The 14,159-nt window shown below is 41.3% G+C and overlaps 1 long non-coding RNA gene across 1 annotated transcript; it reads left to right on the top strand.

Moving 5' to 3' along the window:
- Nucleotides 1-648: 648 nt before the first annotated feature.
- Nucleotides 649-13,007, top strand: LOC129162996 (uncharacterized). Its single transcript, XR_008563005.2, has 4 exons — nucleotides 649-6,794; nucleotides 6,876-6,933; nucleotides 7,009-7,078; nucleotides 7,197-13,007. It is a non-coding gene; the product is annotated as an uncharacterized lncRNA (long non-coding RNA).
- Nucleotides 13,008-14,159: the final 1,152 nt, after the last annotated feature.

The raw sequence follows: 14,159 nt of genomic DNA, 5'->3' as shown, positions 1-14,159 counted from the left end.
ATACACCAAAATATGGCTGCACTAATGTCAACACATCTCTTTATCTTTGTGTTCAAACATAGTTAAACTGCCCTTTTTAATTCTAGGTGGTGTGAATGTCTCATGGGAGTTTATGTTAATATTAGTTTTGCTTTCAGCAAATGAATAATGCACAGAACTGAACTGTGTATTTGTGTGTGCTGGTGTTTTTATTGCTCTACTTTTTATGACTGTTCGCTAAAGGCTTTTGTCTTCACCCTACGTGGTCCTAAGTGTTGATTTTTAGAGGGTGTGCTTGGTGTTACTTTAGCTTTGATAGCGTTTGGAGCTACCTCTGTAAATCACAAATAAATGAGTAGAGTATAAACACAAGAACACTTGTCCAATGTAGGACCATTTCTGGTTTCTCGCACGTGCGCGCGTACACACACACACACACACACACACACACACACACACACACACACACACACACACACACACACACACACACACACACACACACACACACACACACACACACACACACAGAAGAGTAAGGCTGTTTTTGCCATAAAAGTATAGTAAGATCCTCCAAACATTGACTGTAATGATATTTTGTGTTATAGTTTTTGGGTGGGACAGGAGACATGACTTCCTCCCCCCCCCAACCCCCCACCCCCACCCCCACCCCGCACTTTTTACCATCCAAAAACAACATTACGCTACATTAAATAGTTACTGGTTGAGCACTAGGACCAAGCGGAAAACAATCGCTTGTGTTGAAGCCTGTTTCCTATAGAGAGTCTAAGTCACTTATGCATCATGGGTCCCCGAAAGAATGAAAAAAAGAATGCAAGTCAATGGGGCTAAAACCATTATTTTTTAATTCCGCTTGTTTTGTGCCATGGATTTCACATATGATGTCCGGGAATTTTAAAAACACATTTTGATACCAAGGACGCGCTTATTTTCGAACAGGGGGAAACACAATTTTAGGTTTTGTGTGAAAATTATTCCAGAAGTACAAATGCGCTTCACGAAAGTGACGTCACTGAACCAGACATGGAGAAAACTGAGGGAAAAGGGCTGTAAGTTCAGCAAACTTCCCACAGGAAGAAAGAAACACCATAAATCTGGTCATTTGGTTACTAGCAGCTACTTTGGGAGTGCCGATTTCTAGTTTGTATTCATGCTAATTATGAACTTTTACAAGCTGATAAATCTCAAAGTACATGACTGGCGTGGTCGAAACACCCATCATTACTTTCATTTAAATTGCAGTACAACATATGTGTGATCCAGGGCGTAAGTCAAAGCGGGTTAGAAAATAGTGTTTTTTGCCCCGTTGACTTGCATTCTTTTTGCGTTCTTCTGGGGACCCGTGGTGCTATTATAGAATAATATAATAGAACCGTCCATAAACTCATCTATTGACTCAGCTGAGACTTGCTATCGTGTGATTGGCTGTTCCTGCCACCTGTGTACTTGACAGTTCTGCATTCCTGAATTGCATAAAATGCCTCTAAGCTGTAGTTTTATACATATTTTGTGTATACCTACTTTGGTCCATGTCACAGTCTTGGTTCATTTACATTTTTCACCAAATTATCTAAACGGGTGTCTTTTATGGGATGTTTCCAACATTAGTATCTTATTGTTGTGCCTTTGTTCCCAAAACAAAAAAGACAATTGTTTTGAAATGTTGCTGTAGGGCTAAAATTTTGCATGTCCATTTCTCATTATTTACATGTTTTTACATAAGCTGTATTGGTCAACCTTCACATTACCACTGGATTTTTGGATGAATTGTCAATAAAAAGTGAAAAAAGACACTTGCAATAACATGGAGTTTATTTACTGTATTTGTTTACAAAGTTGCTTTTTAACTTCCTGAAAATTTCCATTTATTGAGATGAGAGGTTTTTGCCCGACAGCGACAAAAAAAAAAGAAATTGGCAAATTGTTTGATTTATCTAATATTTAAACGTAAAGAAATTAACTGCTGTCCTTCCAGCTTTTGCTCTGCATGTTTATCTTTTAAAAGTAAAGTTCAACAGATCTCTGTCTAATGAGGATGGACGAGTGTTGACCTGTGAGCATGTTTCTGAGCCTCCTGCTCAGAAACATCCATGCTCTGTAAATAAATACTTATTACTGCACTCATTTTTAATTAACCGTCTCCAAACATTAATTAGCATAATGATTTTTATTAATATGGAAGTGGGCCACCATCATCCCTCGTTAAGTGAATGAAATGCCGACTTGTTTGGTGTCCTTGAATTGATTTGGTGTGACATGATAGATGGAGAGAAAAAAAGCACAAGGATAGAAGGTTAAATATGCAAATGAAATGTAGCAGAACTAAATAAGTAAAAACAAGTTTATTCTTCTGAAGTAACATGCAGACTGATGTGTTTGATGTTTTTAGTCCTTTGAGACTTCAAACTTGAAGGTGGGACTTTGAAGTTTCTCAGGAAATAACCTTAGGCATTTGTCTGACATTCCTCTTGACTGTATATAAACAAAAAGTTAAGAAACTGTTTATTAAAATAACAAATCTAAAACTACACATGAGTCCAGATGGAAAAGAGATGTTAGGTATACGATTTGGACCTTTTTGACAGGAAATAATTGGCTTTTCCTGCACTTTTAATGGCACTGTACTTCATTTCATCTGTGAACATTTTGTTAAATTCATTTTGAAAAAAGCAAAGAGCAGTGGATTGCAGTCATTTAAAAATTCCACCCGTATCTTTCTCACAGCTAAGGCCATTACAGGGGACTCTGCTTCATCAGCTGAATTCTGGGGGCCTGGAAGAATATTATCTGGCTGGCCTATGCTCCCAATCATATAGCTGTGTACTGTTAAAAGCAGACATTTTATTGTCTCACACGGGTGATAAAAAGCAGCCTGTGAAGGTTGGACAGTTAGATTAAATAGTCGAGAGATGGGATGGCAAATTTCAAATGGGAAGTTTGGAAAAGTAAGAAACATGAAAAAGGGAAAGATTTTATCATTTGGTGGTCAGATTTGCAAGAATCAGTTTGATTGAAAGGAAGTTGAGGACACGTTTAAAGAAACTTTCTGCAGAAAACTTCATGACTCTGTCCATGACCCAAATTAAATAGCTACATTTAAAACTATTAAAAGATCAGTATTGCAAGCCGTTTCTTAGGTGATGTTTTTGTACATTTTGCGAATTTACATTCATCTTAAATTTCTTGTTCTCTTCATGAAAAACGGGCATTGACAGATTTCTATCATTCAACCTTCCAAGTAACACTCTTTGAGCTATTTGACCATTTTAAACAGAAGCGGAAAAACTGACTTTAACCATCAATAATGGTGCTGGTTATTGCTGAGCGGTTTCTTCTGTAACAATGTAGGATTTGTCAGGTAATACAGTCCAAAGTGGGAAAGAATACCTGCACCATTCTAATAAATACACATTTTATGATACGAGTGAAAGTAAAACAGAAAATTGCACATGAGGGGATTGACATGAGACCATCTGAGAAGGTCACCAGCTCCCCAGGACCCTGAGCAGGAATAAGCAGCTCTAGAAGAACATCTGACGGGTTACATTGTCACAGAAAACTTGTAGTCATTGTGTAAAAACAGCATGGAGACTCTTACACCTGGACCTAAACTATGTGTAATCACAGTTCTGTATTATTCAGTTACAGTTTTTTTTTATTACAAAAACACATTTTTCAAAACTGTACGTTTCTTTCAAAACTGCACACAAAAAACTCAGACATAACACACAAATTCCTAAACCGTGGCTTCCCTTTGCAACAAAACCCAGCCATCACATAGCGTAATATGTTCCCAAAATGGACCACGTGTTTTCATTTGGTAAACACAGCCACATTTTCACATGACACACACATACCATTCATTGCTTAAACACAAGTAGCCTTTGGGTGGAACATCGGCATATACATATATGGACAATGGGTTTCCATAGCCTCCAATAACACGTTTTGTAAGAAAAATGGGAGGTGGTCACCACCGCCATTTTGACCGTGTCACAGATTCCATCAAGCCCAGACAATTCCACAAAAGGGAAGAGAGGTGGAGCTGAGGGTGGGGCTGTAAGGCTGGGATCAACTGACGACACCCGGTTGAACTAGCTACAAGCTAACCTGAAGCTAATCCAAAGTTAACACGGAGGTGGGAGCTAAGCTAACGGAGGTAGCAACCTAGCTACAACTGGAGTTAACTGTGCACAACACCAGAGCTTCTGAGTCAGAGATACGCCAGGCTGACCACTGGGTAAAAGCAGGTGGAACACAGAGGCCTCCCGAGAGCTCCACAAGCCGGCAGCCTCACAGCAGACAAGCGCCGCTGCGATCTGAGATGCGCAGAGCTGCCGCTGGGGAGAACCGGGTGGAAAGGTTTCCATCCCAGACCTCCACGATCCGACAGCCCGCGCAGCAGACAGAAGCCATGATCAGACAGAGATGCGCCAAGCTGCGGGGAGGGGAGAACGAGGTCTCCCGAGACCTCCACAAGCTGACAGTCGGAACCCAGCTCCACCAACATGTTATATTTCAACCCATTTTCTAAAGTGCAGCATTATGTTAAATGCACTGGGTTTTACCCTATCACATTTAAATTTCATGGTAAAACAGTACATGTTAAAATCTAAGCTCAGCTCGGCAGTGACCTAAAATACATAAATATAATTTTACTTACCGAAAAAAAATGAAGTGGAGACTCCTTAGATGCTCTATTAATGCAATTAATGCCACAGCAAGTCATTTTGTCCAACAATTGCACAAATAATATCCAAAAAAGAATACACAAACACAGAGACTCAAAGTCCCGAAACAGTTTCCAAGCCAGACCGAGGCTCTACTGAGGCCTTTCCACGGAGCTAGCTCTGTGGTCACGTGGGTCTGAGGCGGCGGTAACGTGGGTCGGATGCCCATTAATTATACAGAATTTTAGGCTTTTAATACACTTAAACAGAACAGTGAGAAAAAAATTCACCCCCCTCAGAGTTGCCATGAGTGTAAACTAGATCAGTTAAAGAGCAAGTAACGTCTAAATTAACTTTTTTTTTTGCTGATAAACTGTATAAATGAGTGTCTAATAGTGTTTAAAATGTGTGTATTCATTATTTTAGCATTTTGGTGCATTTTCTTTAAAAATTAAAAATTCTGCCTAAATACCACAGCATAACGCCACCTTCATCTTAAAACATAAAGTGTGAGTCAATTTGAATACACTTTAGCCAATGGCTTAAGAGAAAGATACTACGTAAACCAGTAGAGTACTACGTAGCAGCTCTGTGTCAAAGTTATAAAAGCATCAAGAGTCTCGGCCACGCCTTGTGGTGATTTGGGAGTTGGATTTGCAAGCGAGTGTAGGACGGTTTGCGGTAGTTCAGCAGTAGCATATAGCATTAGCATATCCTAATCTTTAGCATAGCTTTTAGTGTTATACATACTTATTTTGTGTTAGCTTGGCTGTTGGATATTGTAGTTTAGTTAGTGTTTAGCTGTTAGTGTTATTAGGAAAGTAGTACGGGTTTAGTGTTCCATGTCGTGTTAGTATGGTGAGAAAGTGTAGTGTAGTATGGTTGCGGTGGCTCTGTGGGGTTGCACTCCTTTCTACTGGACTTAGAAATTAGGCGCCAGTGATTGCGCGCAATCGGTGTACTGGAAAATAGTCAGCTCCCGCCTAGTACTGTAGTTTGCAACCAGCATTTTTCCCACGATTTCTTCGCCAACATGATGGAGTTTGAACTGGGTTATTCTGCATGTCTCCGTTTGAAGAGGGAGGCCGTGCCCACCGTGGCTCTTTTAGATGCAGCCCACCAACTCTACTCCCCCACCATGGCGGGCTCCAGTCTGAGGTGAGTAAGCTAAATAAAAATTTTAACATCTTCTAAAGACAATTCCCTACCTAAATGCAAAGTTTGAGAGATGCGGTTCACGTCATTTAGCTAATATCAGTCTGCACTGCCTTTGGGCTAATTAGTCAAGTTCACAAAATGTGGAACGGGATGTAAGATTAGAATCAGCAGCGAATCGGAACATATCTCGAAGCCCTGACCGACGAAACGGTCCACATGACTGTTACTGTCAAGCTCGGAGAAAATTCGTGTTGTTTTTGTGTCAGTCGGTAATTCTGCAACAGTGACTCTAACTAACGCAGCACTAGCTGACAGACAGCATTACAGTGTGAAATCCAGCTTTACACCAAAGCGTGACCCGGTTCTGTAAGGAATTCTGTTCAGGAGGTCGCATTTCAAGCTCTCCACATCATATGTGACTGACTTTTACGTTATAATAATGATCACACACTAGGAATGTTATAAAACGCCTATATAGGACAGTTTATTTTGTATATTATCTATGACTTTACAAACTCCAACAACAATGTGCTTCTATTTTTTTTTTCAGGCTAAATCTACCCAAGACGTTGGCTGTCAGATTGATTTAGTAGTCTGCAAGAATGCACTTGTCCAGGCTGACGTGAAGCCTTACCGGCGTAACAAAGTTTAATTACTTTTAATAATCGTCTATGTAAACATTTTATTATCACCTTCTAGTTTTAATTTGTTTTACAGATTATGTTACACGTGATTTTATGCTCTTTTAAACATTTATAAATGTGCTGCTTCTTTGTTTTTTACATAGCCACCCAGTTTAGAGCTCACAGCCGCAGTGTGTCTTGTGACAGGGACCATGACGGAAATTCATCTTCCAGAAAGTCCCAGAGCAGCGTCCACACCCCTGAAAAGACCAAGATGTGAGGTGTCTGCTGTTGATTCCAGCTTCCACCTCAGTGACAGTGCAAGCTCAGTGAACTGTTCAAGGTAAAAAAAATTGAAACATTTCAGAATTTTTAAGATATTAACAATTAAATAAGTATGTGATTACATCATGACATCATGAAGGAGGCTACTGATTCTGGCCCTGTGACGCTTGGTGGTGATGTGTGAGCTGATTCACCTGGTAAATAACTTTTACGTTAAATATTTTGTTCTTTGCTATCAAAAGTAAATTAACTGATAGCCTGCATTATTGTAGGACACTCAGCAAAATATGGACTCTACACCATGAGGCAGGCACACGTTAATACTCTATAAGAGCACATAAGGTGAGCAACACCACATGTTATTATTATTACTGTACACTGTCCTGGATTTGTTTTCTTTCTGCATCTCATCATTAGCCTGGCTGATCACCTGATAACTTATGTCATCTGGTTATGACAGCATGAGGATGTCCTCACACACCTGTAACCTATCAGCTCATCTGGCAGAATAGAGAGAGAAGAGACAACACCACATCTCCTGTTCCTGGAAAGCCTCCGGCCATCCTTCGATGACTGAGAACCTCCATCAGCTCTGTCTCCTGTCTGCCTTCAATTATTATAATATTTATTGTGTTTGACAAGTTTTTTGTGATTCTAAAATGTCTCATTTTGATTTCAGTTTTTATATTTTAATGGATATTTATAAATTACATTAATTGAATTACCACATTGTTGCATGCTTAAGTAGCTCTATTGTGATGAATTAAACTAGCACCTCACTGTTAAAAGCTCGTTTTAATTTCAAGCATGTTTAAGTATTTATGGACATGAACAAAAACAGGAAATATATAAATTGAGATTTATTTAATTAATATAAAAAATAAGGGGGAAAGAGTCATTGAAAGGCACATTCTTCTGGAAGCTCCTGATCCTGACCACACCAGCAGAGGAGACCACCTGCAGACACCAGAGGATCACCTACGACCAAGAGAGCAGCTGGTATCAGTAAATAAATAATGAAATCAGGCCAGTTTTAGTGGGCTGTTTGGGATTGTGTAACATACATGAACACATTACAGAATAATTTTCTCATGGGGTATTTTCATAACTTTCTCTGCAGCAGACTGTAACTTAAGCCCAGGGCTCCTAGAGAGCTGCTATCCAGCAAATTTAAGTGGTTTTCCTGCTTTAACAGATTAGATTAGCTGTTAAGCAGCTCAACTATTTGTTGCTGATTAAAACCAGGTGCGTTGAAGCAGATAAATCTCTAAAACATGCTGAATACTAGCTCTCTAGGGCCATGGAGCCAAACCCTGCAGCTAATCTAATGCTATGGCGAACGGCTACTTACCATTCAGAGCTGGTTCTGTTGGGTCGGTTCCGGTAGTTTCAGGCAACTCACAAGCTCAAAACAATAAGGCTCAGGTCCGCTTGTCTCCTCCAAATAGACTTGGTCCCTTTCTTCTCGAGCGTCTGGTTAAGGAGGGGGAGAAACGTCCTCCACTTCTAATGACTGCTCAGAGTGAAGGGAGCTTGCATCGTCTCGTTACCTATCGTCTTCGTCACTGCCGCGGCTCCGCCCTCTCGGTCCGCCAGGCAACGCCTACTAATGTTGCAGTTTTTAAAATTGATACGTGGGTGGAAAAGGACTCTGAGGCACACTTGACCTGCTCTTTAAACCTAAAACATGTTTTGGTACCAGGCTGTAAACATGTTTATTTCTACTGTGAAATTGGTATTTTTAACATGGGAGTCAATGAGGATTTGCTCGCTTCTGTCACCAGCCCCCAGCGGATGAGGGTGGAACTGCAATTTTTGTCACTTACGCGTTGGCCTTAATTTTTCACCCGCATTGTGGGGGCTTGGGGTGAACACTACCAAGCATGGAAAGAACACTGAAGAGCTAAACTGAAACATAATTGTCTAAATGGAACACAATGAATTACACACTGAATGTATGACAGTGCCCAATTTTCTCTGAGACAAACAATAGACATCACACAAATTTTGAGACAAAACATTTAATTTTTACAGTGAAGTTAAAGTTAGATTAAAGGCAGAGAATAAATGAGGTCAGGCCAGGTTATAGCTTGCACTCCTCTTTTACTTTTTGGAACGAATTGCACACTTTGAATGATATTTTTGCAAGAATATCACCTAATTTCATGTTGCCAGAGCATCATTTAGCAGACTTTTACCTTGATGCTTCCAAATCACGTTGACTCTATTTTTCACATGAATGTTTGCTCCAAACAAGATTCATCAATTTGGGTTTGATTAAAAACATGCTCTCATTTTTATCTACCGGTATGTTATTTATTTAAAGCCTTTGAAAGTGTCTGAAGAACTTTTCTAGCTTGCTGATCTTAAATGTTCACACAGTAACACTTTACAATTTGTTTTTGGTCTTAAATGTTTTCCTCTTATGTATTTATCTGTGTGAAGCAGCTGGGATGCAGCTCCTCTAAATCTGAGACCATGGTCTTGATTCTGAAAAAGTTAGAATGCCTTATCCGGGTCAGGGACAAGGTCCTGCCTAAAGCATCTCAAGGTCTTGTTCATGAATGAAGGAAAGCTGGAGCGCGAGATCGACAGGTGGATTGGTGCTTCGTCTGCAGTGATGCAGGCGTTGTACTGGTCTGTCGTGGTGAAGAGAGAGCTTAGTCAGTAGGCAAAGCTCGATTTAATGGTCGATCTACATTCCTACCCTCACCTATGGTCCCAAGATTTGGGTAATGACCAAAAGAACGCGATTGCAGATACAAGTGGCCGAAATTATTTTTATTCTCATGGTGGCTGGGCTCTCCCTTAGAGATAGGGTGAGAAGCTAGGTAATCTGGGAGAGTCTCTGAGAAGACCCGCTGCTCTTCCACTTTGAGAGGAGCCAGTTGAGGTGGCTTGATTAGGATGCCTCCTGGACGCCTCCATGGTGAAGTTCTCTGGGCACGTCCAACTGGGAGGAGACCTTAAGGGAGACCCAGGGAACGTCTTAGGATTCCCCCAGAGGAGCTGGCCCAAGTGGCTGGGGAGAGGGAGGTCTGGGCCTCATGACTTAGGCTGTTGCCCCCGAAACCCGGCTACGAATAAGCTGAAGAAAGTGGATGGATAGATGGATGTATTTATCTGTATGACTGTTACAAATTTTTGATAAATGTCTTTGTAAAATATCTTCATCATATATTTTCTGTTTTCTCTTGCAGTTCTTTTTCACATAACATAATGGCAAAATACGTGAAAACATGTACAGTCCATTCAGCAGCAACTGAGGATTTTTTTTGACAAAGTCCTAAACCTAGGCCCCCTTGCCAGCAGAACCCCAAAACAACATCCCATCCAATCCACAAAACCTGGAGAGCACATTTGCTCCCAGCAAAAAATCTACATATTTCTGTGCTTACATAGAGAGACTAAGTTCAAACTATGCTCGACTGGTCTCTCAAGGCAAAAGAAAGAAAAAAACCCTCTCTCAGCCCGACAACAATGGCTAATCAGGAACAGTCCCAACACATCCACAACAATGAACAATGAAAAAAATGAAATAAACAGAACAAAATCAAATCTGACTTGAAGCCATTTCACCAGTAAAAACTGTCCCGGTGTCTGGCCAAGGCACCAGCCAGAACATAACCGCCACCAGCATTTGTTAAACAAAAACATTATGTCCTGAAGGGTTTCTGACCTGCACATCCTCCACCCCAAGACAGCCCCAGCTCAGAAGCATTTAGTTTTTCGATCCGATGATTATTTTGCCATGGTTGACTCCAGGTCGGTAAATATTTTATCATCATGGGTGACAGAAAGCTTTGTTGGGAAGAGCAGGCCACAAAGTTCCGTCTGTCAACCTCGAAGAAGCTTCCTCACGTCAGTGAACGCAGCGTTGGCCTTGGCCACTCCTGACACGTAGCCAGGGAAGATTGCAACCTCTGCCTCATTGTGGCAAAGCTAGCCTCGGGAACGTGCGCACATCAGAATCTCCATTCGGTCTCATGAATGTAGCTGCAACTGAGGATTATTTTTATTTTTTTACAATAATGTTTATTCCACCGGTTTAATGAAACATTTTGTTATTCCACATCTACAGCCTATATTTCCTTTGCTTGTTTTTAACAAAAGAACCCTCAGTTAAACAAATAAGTTTCAGATTAGACGTTGGCCATTAAACTGTTTATTTGGATGCAAATGTACGAAGCACCTTTTTATCTTGAGATGCGCTGTATTAAAGATGCAGATGGAGTTGCTACAACATTTCGTTGTTCTTGTTCTTACTTTGCTGAGTTGGAATTCAGAGAAATCCGCACGTTAAACTTCTAACATCAGTGATGTCACAACTTACTCCTGTTATGACTGATTAACGGGTCTAATTTGTCCTTGGGATTCTTTCAGATGGAGATCTGCCTGCACATCCCTCTGGGGGTTGAGTGTAAACAGAGGAGAAGGGCACCTATGTTCAGATTGCGTCCAAGTTCGGTGTCGATCAGTGGAAGGCTGACAGGTCAGATAGCTGGCGACATTTTAAATTGTCGTCTTTGGCAGGATGTCAGTGAAAAGTCTTGACATAAAACATTCAGATTTAAAATAAATCCTCAGAGTTCAGAGAGTTTAGTTTCTTTCACTTTTACATCAAATGCTTCTAAGTCTACATTTGACTGAGTAGAAATGTGACACTGTTGGAGTGTAGGAAAGAGTTTCTTCAGATTTTGTGTGAACCAAAGAAAAGTAAAATGTACTTCTGGCGGCAGAAACTCGGAGTGGTTTACTGATGGTCTCACACCAGCATGTTTGTGTGCATTTCTGTGTGTTGTGCACACGGAGGTGTCCATGCTTCATGCATAAAGATGTGGTTTCACTGCAAAAAAAGAAAATCAAATCAAAAGATGTTTCATCTTGAACTTTTGCTTCTTGACAGTGACAGTTATGACTGGAGAGAAGAAAAATCCTGTTAAAAACAAAGATCTTGAACGTACCACCACCTTCTTTTCAGACTTTTAAACATCTAAAAACTCTTTGCTGAGATGGAGTTGAGAAAAACAAAATGATGAAGTGTTTTAAGTTCTGAATTCTATTTAAGCACGTGGGAGTAACACCCCCCCCCCCCCCAGGACTACTTAAAGATTAATACAAATTTGCCGAGCCTTCCCTGTTAAATTCGTGTTGATGTCTCCTGTAAAATGTCTGATCTATACCATCTCACTTCTTGATACAATCCTCTAGCTGTCACATCAAACGGCAATGTTGAATCATTCTCCTGATTTATTCAGTGTCTTTCTCCCATTAATACACACATGCACACTCTTTGACGCAGTTATGGGATAATTCATCATGAGACAAAGGCCTCTCCCATGTGATACTGCTGGTACAATGATTATTCAGCTAGCCCATTAAAGGGTTTTATATCTTATCAGAAGGCAGCAAATTAATATTACAAAGGATTAATGACTTCATATACGTGTGTGTGTGTGTGTGTGTGTGTGTGTGTGTGTGTGTGTGTGTGTGTGTGTGTGTGTGTGTGCTGTTGAGCTGCTCAGTATGCTGCATGTCAGCGAGCAGATTACTGTTGGCATATGCTCAACAATTGTGTGTTGTGAGGCTTTTGGCATCATTGTGCTCTGTAAAAAAATGGTCATCAGTGGTCCTGGTAGCTGCTGCCAATCCATTTACAACAAATACATGTTACTGATGCATAAATGACTCTGTCATTGTTTTCAGTTTGTTTCTAAAAGATTCGTATTTCCACCATTTTGTTCTCATTTTAGCCTCTCAGAGTAATTGAAATCCTAATACTTGTCAGCATGAGTGCAGCAGGTGGTTTCACAAAAATAAATGTTGGCAAACATGTTTTTTTGTGTAACTTCTGTAACTAAGTTACATTATTGAATAAAATGTTGGCTAAAAAGCTAATGGTGTTGGCCAATTTGAAGCCAGTTGATTAGATGATGATTGTTGGCGCTACTTTTTCAAATGAGCAGTAAATGCTAAAGCCTTAAAGACCAAGTTCACTGAGAAACTTTTGACTTGTTATTTTTAAATTACTCAAAAGTTCACATGCAGGCTAAATGTGAAAATAGTCTTCTACCCCCATTTCCTGCATTAGCCACCAATAAAAAAAATAGATGGGGCAAAATTAGAATTCATGGACTCGTCCATCTTGGCTCACGACTGTCACGATCAGGGGATGGTTGGACCCAAGTGAAGGAACTCAGACGACACCGGGATATGGTGTAATGAAAAAACAAAGTCTTTATTTCTGAGTGGTCAGGTAGTCCATGGCTCGGGGGGGTGGGGGGTGGGGGGGTATAAAAACAAAAACTCAAGGAATAGGGGAGGCAACAGACACGCAACGGGTGTGACACTCACGCAGACACACACAACTAACCAACAAACACTTCTTCTTCTTCTTCTTCTTCTTCTTCTTCTTCTTCTTCTTCTTCTTCTTCTTCTTCTTCTTCTTCGATGTAATAAGGCAAGCTAGATGCCCATAAGGCATATTGCTGCCACACCAGCCAGCACAACCCACCGCAAACAACAGACACACGTATCATCCCACCCTGTGTTCCCACATAACCACCAACACCCGCTCACTTCCCAGTGAAAACACACAACCCCACACAGAGGCTCACCCCATACTCACACTCCCACCCCCACCATCAACACCCACCACCAAGGGCATCCCACAATCCACAGCAGACTCAGAACCCCCAACACCCCGCAAACACGTCGCCCCCAAACCTCCTCGGGGGACACATTTGAAAAACCCAACAAGGCCCCTGCCACTGCTGTCTTCTCATGAGCTACATCGGACCTGTTGGATGCTCCATTCTTCCCCCTCCACAAGGCCTCAACCAGAAACGCCAGAAACTTCCTTTTATCCCCCACAACCACCACACCCGCCCCCACATCCCCACCACCAGTTGACAAAGGCACATTACAAGGCCCAGACGCACCACTATTCCGCACCCCCATATGACGCACCGCCTCAGCATATGACACCTTATGCTCAGGCTGAACCTTCCCAACCTCCACCGCCGCCCTAAATGCCTCACAGCCCCTGTAAGCCGCTTGATGGTTCCCACCACAGTTACAACATCGGAGCTGTAAATCACAACTCTTGCCGTCATGGTCACCCTCCGCACCTCCGAGAATGCACCCCCACCACACAGGCACCGGCCACATGGTGTTATGTCCCTCCCTGACCGTCCAAGAGGATGAAGGGACAAACATAGTGAAAACAGGTGGAGGTGTGTGCAACGGTGCAAATAATGAGATGAGTAAAAATCAAACCAGTTTATTAACAAAGGGAGTCCTTCTCTTTAAGGCAAAATTAGACAAAGCAGAGAACAGTGCGATAAAGGTGTGTAACTGAAAACCTAAGTCCAAATAGCTGAAGAAAAGGCCTCACGGCCAATTTGTCCAAAACACCTAAATC

The sequence above is a fragment of the Nothobranchius furzeri genome, chromosome 1, assembly GCF_043380555.1.
Source record: "Nothobranchius furzeri strain GRZ-AD chromosome 1, NfurGRZ-RIMD1, whole genome shotgun sequence".
NCBI classification, from domain to species: domain Eukaryota; kingdom Metazoa; phylum Chordata; class Actinopteri; order Cyprinodontiformes; family Nothobranchiidae; genus Nothobranchius; species Nothobranchius furzeri.
This window is presented reverse-complemented; position numbering and strand designations above follow the sequence as displayed.